The sequence below is a fragment of the Schistocerca nitens genome, chromosome 6, assembly GCF_023898315.1.
Source record: "Schistocerca nitens isolate TAMUIC-IGC-003100 chromosome 6, iqSchNite1.1, whole genome shotgun sequence".
Classification (NCBI taxonomy): Eukaryota; Metazoa; Arthropoda; class Insecta; order Orthoptera; family Acrididae; genus Schistocerca; species Schistocerca nitens.
The window spans coordinates 387,876,712-387,888,572 of record NC_064619.1 but is presented as its reverse complement, the minus strand read 5'-3'; positions in this window follow the sequence as shown (position 1 = coordinate 387,888,572).

Sequence of the window (11,861 nt, the reverse complement as noted above, 5' to 3'; positions counted from 1 at the left end):
TCGTAGCGCTGTACCAACTTTCCAATACCCCCATTATTGAAGGCAGCCGCCAATGCTCTCTGCCAATTCTCTACGCTGGCTTACATCTCGTTGTCAGCCAAAAAGGTGTCTTCATAGGCAGCGGTTTTCGTGAGCAGATATGAAACTCAGAGGGAGACAATTAAGGGCTGTATTACGGGTAATCAAACATATCCAACTGAAAACGTTGCAGGAGCATCTTCATTGCCCCTGCAGAATGCGGCTGAGAATTGTCTTGAAGAAGAAAACGCATGACAGTTATGTAATGTTGGCTGCATAGCTTCAGGCGAAGTTTCTCATCAGGCCCTCGTACTTGGCGGGAGACACTATTGTTCTAGGTATCTTTATGTTCTCCCTGTGTGCTCATAACTAAAACGAACGACGTAACGCGATCGACGGGCATACTAGAGACACTGCCCAACACACCTGTGCAAAACTTCATCGGATTTTCACTCTGGTTTCCATTTCGCAACTGATCGTTCCTTACTTTCCGAATAACTCTCGAATATTTGCAGGCCACAAGCTACCATCATCCTGCACAATGCGGTACTGCATTACGTACGTTAGTTCGTGCAGTCAAAGTGGTATCTGATGCTGAAAGCCTGTCGAGTGAAATACTACATTTGAGGACAGTGTTCCGACAAAACGGTTATTATGAGAGACAGACACGTAATGCATTCAGGCCCAAGCGAGTTCAGTCTATAGAGCAGAATGAAGATACGAAGACACCCAACATTTTGACCTTTCCGCCGTATTTCGGTGCCATGTCGTCAAGAATCAGAAGAGTCCTCGGAAGGTATGACATTGTGTTTTTCGACCGTCTGCAAAACGGAGGAACCCTTTGGGTTCGGTTAAGGAGATCTTGGCCTGAGGTAATGTTGTGTGTACAAGATTCCTTGTCAATGTGGGCAGCATATATAGGCCAGACATGTCCACAGTACAAGAACGCTCATACACGCCTACGTCAACCGGAAAAGTCTGCAATTGCAGAACACTGACTGAATATAGGACATCGAATGATTCATGAATAGACGGAAGTTTTATTCCCGGCATCATCTTTCTGGGACTGGTCATTAAGGAAGCAATACATATCCGTTCAGCCGATAATCTCATCTACAGGGATCCGGGATTTCAACTGAGCCTAGTGTGCAACCCTGCATTGGCTACTATTAAATCTGGACGAGAGAATTATGATTTTTTCGATAATCTGTCATAATATTGGTCGAGTATAGTTTTTAGTGAGTGACGTCTGGCCGCACTATTAGTAAACATAGCGTATAGCGTGCGCGCAAGAGGGCCGCTATGCGATTTTCGGCGTTTTAGTATGGCGCCATCTATCAGCAAATCACATCGCATACGTTATTTCCGCGCCTGGGAATTATTCGCACGCGTGTTCTAATTACAGGACGTCGAAATGCGGATACCGTCAGTCGCACCTAGCCACCAACAAGGTTGGAATCCGGTGGCAAACCCGTAAAGACAGTTTACACCTACATGAATAGCAAACCGACATTTTCGAACGACTATGATAGTACTCAAAATAAGTATTTGTAAACCAATTGTAAGTAGTAGTGGTGGTATTCATTGTCTCTCAAAAATTCATCTGCCATATAAAAAGGTTTCTCTATTAGGTACTCTTTCAGAATTTGAATTTTGGCAGTTGCTTATGAAAGCATTTGAAGTGCATTAAACTGGTGCTCGAGTAATAAATTCCGTTTTGAGCTAGATTTAGACTTTTCAGTTCATTGTGTAAACTGTTTCTCGCTGTTGTGTTGAAGTAATATTATTCCCTGTTAACTTTGTACAGAGAAAAGTTATTACAGACAGAGATCAACAAGGAAATAATATTCTGTGAGGAGGCTGTAAGGATGCCCATCTTTCAAACAAGTATCTCCAACAATGTCTATGATGGACAACAGTCGTTATTCTGACAGGTTTTTTTGGTGCAGACAATTTTTACTTTCCTTTTATTTTATTTATTTATTTATTTTTTTGCAAGAGGATGGTTCCCCTAGAATATAACAGCATACCACCCTAATGAATAAACGCAGCCAAAGTATGAAACCTTAATGGTATCTACTTCACACACAGAAGCAGGTACTGTTGAGATACGTCTTTTAAAAATATGAAAAATGTTGGTTTGCTAATTACATTTACTGTCTATATATGGAACAAATGGTTCAAATGGCTCGGAGCACAATGGGACTTACCATCTTAGGTCATCAGTCCCCTAGAACTTAGAACTACTTAAACCTAACTAACCTAAGGACATCACACACATCCATGACCGAGGCAGGATTCGAACCTGCCACCGTAGCAATCCCGCGGTTACGGACTGCAGTGCCTAGAACCGCACGGCCACCGGGGCCGGCATATATGGAACCAGGAGTACTGCATCCTCAACTTTTTGTCTAGATTGACCTCTACACCCCACGATAATTCCTTCAAGATTTCTCTGTGGTGTATGGAGTTTCATATAATGGGTTTTATCTCTACTGAGTGGGAGACCATTTGAAGAAAACTAATTTAAAACTCCATTCAAAACTTTGATCGTAGTTAGTTCAAGATTGTTGCCAGACAACTCATCAATTAAAATTTTTAGTATAATCTGCAAAAAATGTTCTTTGTTTCAGAACAACGAGTGAGGTCGTTAATGAAAATAAGATATAGCAGCCGACCTAAGAAAGAGCCTTGTGGAAGACCGCAATTTAAGCTCCTCTACTCAGATGAGACAGGTTCCATGGATGAGCCATTCAGCATTATAGTCTGCTTTCGGTCCGTTAGGTATGACTGCTGTCAAAAAATAATATTTTCACCTTGTTTAATTACTGTCTGTATTATATTTCCTGTTCTTCTGCCAGTTTCCCTCTTTATCACATTTCTAATTGTTTTTATTTTGCTTTCTGAATGATCAATTTTAGTTATTATGCACATATTCTTAGATTTATTTATTATCTTCTTTAGAATGCTACAGGAAAGTTTGTGGTGCTGCTGCTTCTTTCGGTAATTACAAGTTCCGAGATAACTACGTAGCATCCTCTTTGATTTCCAGGATGTTTTTGTTCTTGCAGTGAGTTTTGTATTCTCATCAGTAGTTACGAGGTTGTTTCTATTTATTTTTAGGGAAAAGTAGCGTCAAAGAGAGATATGATTTCCTTAAAATGTATTATAACTTCTATTTACATTTGTTTCACTGTAAACTAACTTCAAAAATTTCTTTAAAAATTGTATTATACTTTTTATTTACATTTGTTTTACTGTAAACTGGACTCCAGTCTGTCTCTTGCAGGCTGTAGTTGAAATTTTAGAGGGCCTCATAATTTGTCTTCCTAAAAGATTTCCAAGAATGCTCAGAACTGTTCCACAGAATGGCGTCAGTGAGCATACGTAATGGACCATCACTGTCAGGAAGGCCATTTACAACTGTACATACAGTGATAATGTTGACTCTTGAGTTATCTATAAATATATTGTCAATCAGACTTTGACAGTTATTACTTACCCTACCATTGGCTTCACGTAGGAAGACTCAATTAAGTGTTGTAAATATACTTTACTGTTTCTCTCATTTATAAAATTTACATTAAAATCAGCTGCAGTCATTAAATCCTTTGATTTCGAACACAGATCGGATAAAAGAAAGTCTTGTTGTCTCAGGAATACTTTCAAGTTACCTGTAGCAGCTCTGTGAATTGCTAACACTGCAACTGGCAAGTCATTCATGTAATCATACTCCACATCTTTCAATACAATGTTCAATATAGTGATGATTTAAATCTAATGCTCTGCAAAATATGTTAATTTTTACGTAAATTACAACACCACCTTTCTCCAAGATAGTTCTAAAACTATGTGTTGCTAGACAATAAACACTCAACTGTAACATTTCAGCTTCTGTCATATGTTGCTCACTAAAATATAAAGTGTCAGAGTCTTTTATCCCTTGTGGATCCTCTAAGTGAAAAGAAATTTAACTTACTCGATTTGCAAGTCCCCTTATATTTTGGTGAAAAATATCATGGCGTTGTTATTTGCGGTCGCCGGCCGCTTTAGCCGAGCGGTTCTAGGCGCTCAGTCCGGAACTGCGCGACTGCTACGGTGGCAGGTTCGAATCCTGCCTCGGGCATGGATATGTGTGATGTCCTTAGGTTAGTTCGGTTTAAGTAGTTCTAAGTTCTAGGGGACTGATGACCTCCGCAGTTAAGTACCATAGTGCTCAGAGCCATTTTGTTATTTGCGGAAAATGTATTCTTTCGAATAAAAAAGAATCTAAGGGCTTTGATACAATAGGTTCTTTGCTACATGTTTCATGGATATGTTGAGCTTGAAAATTGGCCTTATGCGTTGCTGGAGACATTTGAGGAGAGAAGGTTCCGAGAGTGGAGTTATTTTGTTATCTACTTCCATAACTGCTTCAATTATAAGAGTATCCAAAGACTTTTCTCCTGAGTTGTTATGGTGCATCCCATAGTTGGTAAACAACTCTCTGCTAAGATTACTTATAGCCAGAACACAAGCAGTGCTAAAATGCTTGCAAGACTTCAATAATTTAAAGTTCGCATCCGGGAAAGCCTTACCACACAAGACCTTGCGATCAAGTTGAAAGGTGGCTACACTGAGCCACAGCGCCAGAGATCGCTAGAGAGCATTGTTCCGCCGCCTCCACTGGCACAGTCATTATTGAGATGTGCTAGAAGGCAGTGCTTGTCCAGGACTCGTAGTAGTCAGTTCGTGTTGAGATGTGCTAGTAGAGAGTGCTTGCTGAGATGTGATACTGAAAAATTCTTGTTGAGATGTTGTAATAGCGAGTCGGTGTGGAGATATATTGTAATTATGAGAGTGATTTTGGTCAATATATGAAGGTAACGAAACTTGATTTATTTTTCATTATTTCCATGTTTTAAATAATGCGTCATTACAGGTTCAGTCAACAAAGCATCTGGCTTGTGTTCTTGTATTAGAGCGTAATTCTGGTTTTCTTGAGTAATTATGGTATTTTTATTTTCTTTAATTAATTCAGTATAAATGATATTTAAAATTTCTTGTGTTATTGAAGAAGAACCGTGCCAGATGCGTACGTTGAGTCATACTTCCACACGCAGAACAGTTACACTTGTGCTTTGGTTTCGTAGGTTTTATAGTTGCTGGGGACTTAATTAATTAATTGTGTTAATGAAAATTTCCATTTCATTCCTTGTTGTTGTTCTAAGCAGTCAGATAGCGTAATAATAACTAGTCAGGGCCAACCGGTACGAGACTGCGTAATCGGACAGTACAGCGACTGAAAATTAAAATTATTTTCATTAAAATTTAATTAAGCCCCCATGCACGTGGATGTATGTCATTCTTAGAATTGCGGAAGATCTTAAATTTCCGAACAGTCAAAAAGTGTTTATAGTCAAAGTTTTCGCCTCGTGGCGACAAAGACCTACCGCGTCTGTCCCAGTTTGAATGTCGATTATTGTCAAGTTCGCGCGCCTGGCGCTCTCTTGTTGCATCCCGTAAATGAAACAAATTATTTTCTTCAAACCCCTCTGGTATCTGTGATTCTAAATCTCTTTTGCCGTCTTTTCCTACGATTTCGCCTTCAATTTGTTTGACTTGCTTTTTTAATGCCTCAAATTCCCTTTTCACGCGTTCATTAAATTTTCCCTGATTTTCAACATGCTTATTTATGTCCTGATACTCTTCGGTTTCTGCAAATGGCAATGGTGCTGTATCATCTGAATCTCTGTCCCCATGTAAACTAAGATTTGTCAATTTATCTGAAATCTCCTCAACTCTTTCCGATAAGTCACCTATTTTTTCTTTCTGTTTACCTACGTCTTCCGTAAGTGTCGCGACTCGGGTTTCAGTGTTGACACATTTGGTAGTTAACTGTTCATATTGTTGTGTTAGGTTATTTAATCTGTCATTTGGTACGGATTCCTCGATTCTCTCAAATATTTCTTCCTTATCGTGTGCACGTTGTAAATTTAACTCTGAAAATTTCTGCACTATCACGCGATCTCTTTCCTCCTGTTCTCTATCCTGTTCCCTTTGTCTAATCTCTACTGCAATTAATCTATTATTGTGAGCATTCAAAATCGGTTGTACTTCTTCTCTAATTTCTTTCTTTAATTCATGTTTCATGTTTTTGAAACATGTCCCTAGTCGTGAATCTAACCGTGTTTCCATTGTTCCCATCTCAGTTGTAATTGTTCCTATCTCTGTTTTAATTGTTCCTATCTCTGTTTTAAATTCAGATCGAAACTGCTCCATTGTTCCCATACCAGTTGTAATTGTTCCTATTTGTGATCCCTGTGAGTCTAACCGTGTTGCCAAAGTTCCTATCTCTGTTTTAATTGTTCCCATATCAGTTGTAATTGTTCCTATTTGTGATCCCAAATTTAATATTGCACCCATCAACTGCTCCATATTAAATGGTTCAAAATTCTTTTCGCCCCTAACATTTCCCGCAAAACCAGTTTCCTTCGTCATGGCTGTAAAGCTATTTGTGTTCGATACTATTTCAGAATCTTCTGTCGTTAATCTCGAATTCTGAAAACTTTCTGATTGAGAAAAATTTTGAAATGGTTCTGGACTATTTTCCCTGCTTATTAAATTGTTTTCCACTTCATTATTCATCATACTGTTCCCCTGTGTTGGCGAGTTCGCCATGTCAACAATTTCGTCATTCTGACTATCCATCATTTTTGCCTTTTTCATCGATCGCGTAATCATTTACAAAACATACAAAACTCGTCACTATTTGAAAATTGCACACAATGACACTTTATCTCCAACAATACCATTTACACGAAATGTTTCCTTCAAACACGATTAACGAACAATTGAAATAATTGCACTAAATCGTCAAACGCGTATACAAGACAACAAATCAAATTCAGAGAAAAAATACCATTATAAGAATGACAATTACCAAATCTACACATGCAATATAGACTACAATTACTAGACTACAAATTACTACAACAATACTACTGTCTACTATTTTTACAATCAGAAGAATTCCAAGGGACGATCCGAAGCAGCGGTCGCCACGTGCATGGGGGCTTAATTAAATGTAATGGAAATAATTTTAATTTTCAGTCGCTGTACTGTCCGATTACGCAAGTCTCGTAAACGGTTGGCCCTGACTGTTATTATTACGCTATCTGACTGCATAGAACAACAACAAGGAATGAAATGGAAATTTTCATTAACACAATTAATTAATTAAGTCCCCAGCAACTATAAAACCTACGAAACCAAAGCACAAGTGTAACTGTTCTGCGTGTGGAAGTATGACTCAACGTACGCATCTGGCACGGTTCTTCTTCAATAACACAAGAAATTTTAAATATCATTTATACTGAATTAATTAAAGAAAATAAAAATACCATAATTACTCAAGAAAACCAGAATTACGCTCTAATACAAGAACACAAGCCAGATGCTTTGTTGACTGAACCTGTAATGACGCATTATTTAAAACATGGAAATAATGAAAAATAAATCAAGTTTCGTTACCTTCATATATTGACCAAAATCACTCTCATAATTACAATATATCTCCACACCGACTCGCTATTACAACATCTCAACAAGAATTTTTCAGTATCACATCTCAGCAAGCACTCTCTACTAGCACATCTCAACACGAACTGACTACTACGAGTCCTGGACAAGCACTGCCTTCTAGCACATCTCAATAATGACTGTGCCAGTGGAGGCGGCGGAACAATGCTCTCTAGCGATCTCTGGCGCTGTGGCTCAGTGTAGCCACCTTTCAAAGTCTTGTCTCTTTGGAATGTTCACAACAAATATCTTGGCGTGACGCAGAGCCGAAATTTTCTCCTTGAATGTTTGCATGACATCATAACATTCATTGCAGGCTACGTTGTTAGAACCACCTATCAGAATCACGTAATAGTTTTTTACTCTTTCTGGTTAGCAGCCTGCTATGGCTACTTGAATTTTAACACCGGGTTTCACGATTCCACAAACCTCAACGCAGATAAAATTATTTTTCATAATTTCCGCCGTATTTCTCCCATGACTGCAAAAATATGAGCAAATTTTACTACTGTTTTATTCATATCAGAATGCTTATTGCTCCCGGAATTTCCATTTATAACTGATGAAAGCTTAGACTTTGGCACATCAAACGTAACTTTCTTATGATAACTTTCACTTTTTGGAACGTCAACCATAGTTATTTTACTGCCTCGGAACCAAAGCTTAAATCGTATGTTAAAATGACTATGCCTAGGGAGGAATAATCATCAAACGCAAACATTCGCTATGTTGAACCGTCTCACACAACAAACCTCTACCGCCGCTCAGCCAGCACACTGGTTAGTTTGCTATTCAGCTAACCAGAGTGCTGCCACTGGGACTTGCCCCCTTGTCTGCGGGGAAAGTCTGACTAGTTGGAATCTTTCTTTGTACCCGCCGGTCACGCGAAGCTAAGCCACGGCCTCTGGTTGGCCGAAACCTCATGCACACTCCTGCCATTGGCAGCGGCACACTATGAGACAAGCAGGCGCGACTTGGACAATAGTTTTAACTACAATTCTACCCCAGGCATAGACTCGCCAGTTTAAAAAAGCCATTTTACCCAATCAGAAATGCGGATGTTGTTGTCGAGACACCTCGAATTTCTCACGCAAAATGTGTATTTCTCCCTGAGTCGTTGCGCTATCGGTGTCTCGCTCCACATTACCTGGAACACAATATCTGATATGAAGGGGGTGTAGCAGGTTTGTCGTGAATGCCGTTGAGGCCGGTTCTCTGCGAGGGCCGGTCAGTAAAGTAGCTCGCAGAGTGCAGGTCTGCGGGGCAATGGGCCGACTGTTTGTTATGCCACCCGAGTGACTTCCAAGTTCGTCTGCCTGAGCATCTGTCGGGCACGAGGGACGTGCAATGAAAACGGGAGTGGACACTAATCCTTTGGACGACCAGGTCTGGAGCGTTGAGTCATCATCATCTTCACATCTGACGGTTCCAAATCTTTACACTGGTTATCATCGCACAGTGGCTTTGTACTCTAGGTGAGCTGCTTTTAGTCCGTTGTTTCGGTGCTGAGACTACATTCCATTCATAAAGACTGATCTCGCTCCCTGCTGTGAGCGTTATAATTGTGACTGGTTCGCTTCCTGCCGGTATCTGTCCCCTCCTTCCTCTATATCAGCTTCCATTCGGCCTCCTGTTGTTGTTGCACCATGTTCCCGTGTTTGGCCTGGATATTTGAGGAGCGTGTTGATGGTATCAAAACGTAATAGCTTCCATTTGGTAACAGTTATATAGTTGTGATTTGATTGTGTGTTTGGATTTTTGGGGTTTTATAAATTTCTTTATGCTCAATGTCTCATTATTCGTGATATCTAAAATATTTTTCTTGCCTAGAAGTTTGTGCAGTAAATTGCAAAGCCGCTTTGTTTAGTTATCTGAAGCCCTAAAGCTTACCGCGGCAAATCTTGTTGCATGTATTTTGATGGGTTATACTTCCAAGCCAAGCTTGCGTTTACATAGGTGAGGTTCGTCAATCAACCACTCGCAGTTTCCTTCCACCTTTGTTTGCATCCCACTTGACAGTTACGAATGCATCGTTTCCGCTCCGTGGCGTGATCTGAAGCTGAATCTCCGTTCTTTACTATAAGGTGTAAGTGGAAGTGGTTGCTTTGGTCAGTTAACTTGTTTTCGTTTAGCGACTTTTCACAACTGTTTTGTCCATGCTGTCAGAACGTAATATGATGACTTAAGTTCTTACTTGTTTTACTTAAAAATTACTTCCTTCTTTATCAGGCTTGGATTGAATGTTTGTCCATTTAGACTTGATCCCACTAGCTGTTTAGAAAAGGATTGTAGTGAAAAGCGTCTTGGGCCTGCCCTAAGAAATTTCGGGTCTCTTCGTCTGTAACACATTAACCAACATGTGGTGGTTTCATATCAAGTAGCTTTAACTGTTTTTTTTTTTAATTTTAGTGAACTTCTATTTAGGTAAACCTTAGTTAATTGTTGTATTTTAGTCAAACACACCCTAAATATGTTTGTGACCTGCTTGTTTTGAAGTTGTTCCTTAGAATAGTAATTTTGTATATTTTTGGAAAAAGAAAATCGTTTGTTGTAGGTTGATATTTTCGTAATTTTTGTTCCAATGTATTACTTTTGGAGAGTTGAGAGCAAGTATTTGAAATGATACAATAACTTTTTTGTTACTTGATTTTATTGAAATGTTTCATAACACTGCTGATCGATTATCAGTAGTGTTCTTAAATTGTTTTGTGTAATTCCATAGTTTTGTCTTAATATGTCAAGGTCTAGTTGCCCTAATTAGTAAAGTTATTTTTCATGTGAGGTTATATATATATATATATATATATATATATATATATATATATATATATATATATATATATATATATATATACAAATTTTCATTAAATATCAATACTTGTATTGCGTCTGGCTAGGCACATTCTGTTGCTTTTTGGCTTTGTGTTTCAGGTGAATTCGTCTGTTTTGGAGACTCGAGTCGTGGTAGGAGTGGGCTCCCTTCGCAAGGACCAGCTGCGATACGAAAATGGAATCCGAGGATTGGCAGGGGATGGAAACATTGCAGAGATACCGGCGCGTCTTCACGCAGCTATGGAGGCTCCAGTGCAGATGACAGTGGAGTGCATTGGTCAAGTGAGGGCGGTCATCTAGCACAGAATCTCTTCGCTGTCAGAGATAGAACATACCGTGAAGTTTGTTTGGTTTAGGGCGCCATCGCGCTGTACCGCATGCAGGCGCAAATTACACACTGGTTGCTTAGAGTTGACACCTTGCTTCGGTAATCTCTGTTCATACGTGAGGTCGATACATTACATAACAGAGTGATGAATTTGCAAATTAATTTGACTGCCTCAGAGAGGGAGAGTGATCAGGGACTTTGCGAACTGCAAAATTCGGTGTTTACCGAAAACGGAACCATTTCTCTGGGTCCGGAAGTGGCGATGTAGAGAACCCACAGTCGAGTTTTGCCAAATTATGTAATCCCTTCTTGAATATGTTGCGCAAGATAGAAGGCCTTCCTATCGATACTCAAGAGGAACTGGTTAAATTTTTGTGCTTTACTGTTACTTTAGAAGAACATGTTAACGTTTTTGAAATATCGTGGGAAATCATTTTTAGTTGATTTATCCTTTGTGTCAAGGGTCCTTGGCCGAAATTGTCAGTGAGGTTCTAGCGAGGAAGAGCTGTTTAAGGGGATTACTTAACAGTGCTAAGGGATCGCCTGTCTGCCAGAGCTAAGAGTGACCTCGTTGATCAATATTTTTTTTGTGTCCAACATGATTATCAGAACCTAGTTGAGTACATTGGTGAAGTACGCATGGCAGCTGTGGCCTTTGATCTAGAATTGGCTGAGCACAAGATTGTTGCCTCTGTTTTGCATTAAATTTAACCGGAGGTTCGTTTCAGGGTCTTGTTTCTCAAGAGGCCGACTACTTATCGTGATCTGGATAGCTTAGTCAGTCTCGTGGTGGGGGTTAAACAAGCCAATCAAAGGAGAGGCTGTCAGGAGGCGTTATCTCAATCTTACGCCAAACCCACCACAGGCGCCATTTTCATTAACAGTTGACGCCATAGGCAGGGAGAGCGTGGCACCTTTTCGCGTTACCGAATGCATGTGATAAAGTAAAAGGGATGACCCACAACCGCCTTTTATTTGTGTGCATGTACGTCAATCGTGAGCTGTTCTGTGCGGTATCGGATTCCGGCAGCAGTCTTTCCCTTATGAGTCGTAGGTGGTTCTCCCAATATCGGATCAATTGTAAGTTTCCCAACTGAAAGTCCGTGTATAACTTGTAGAACTT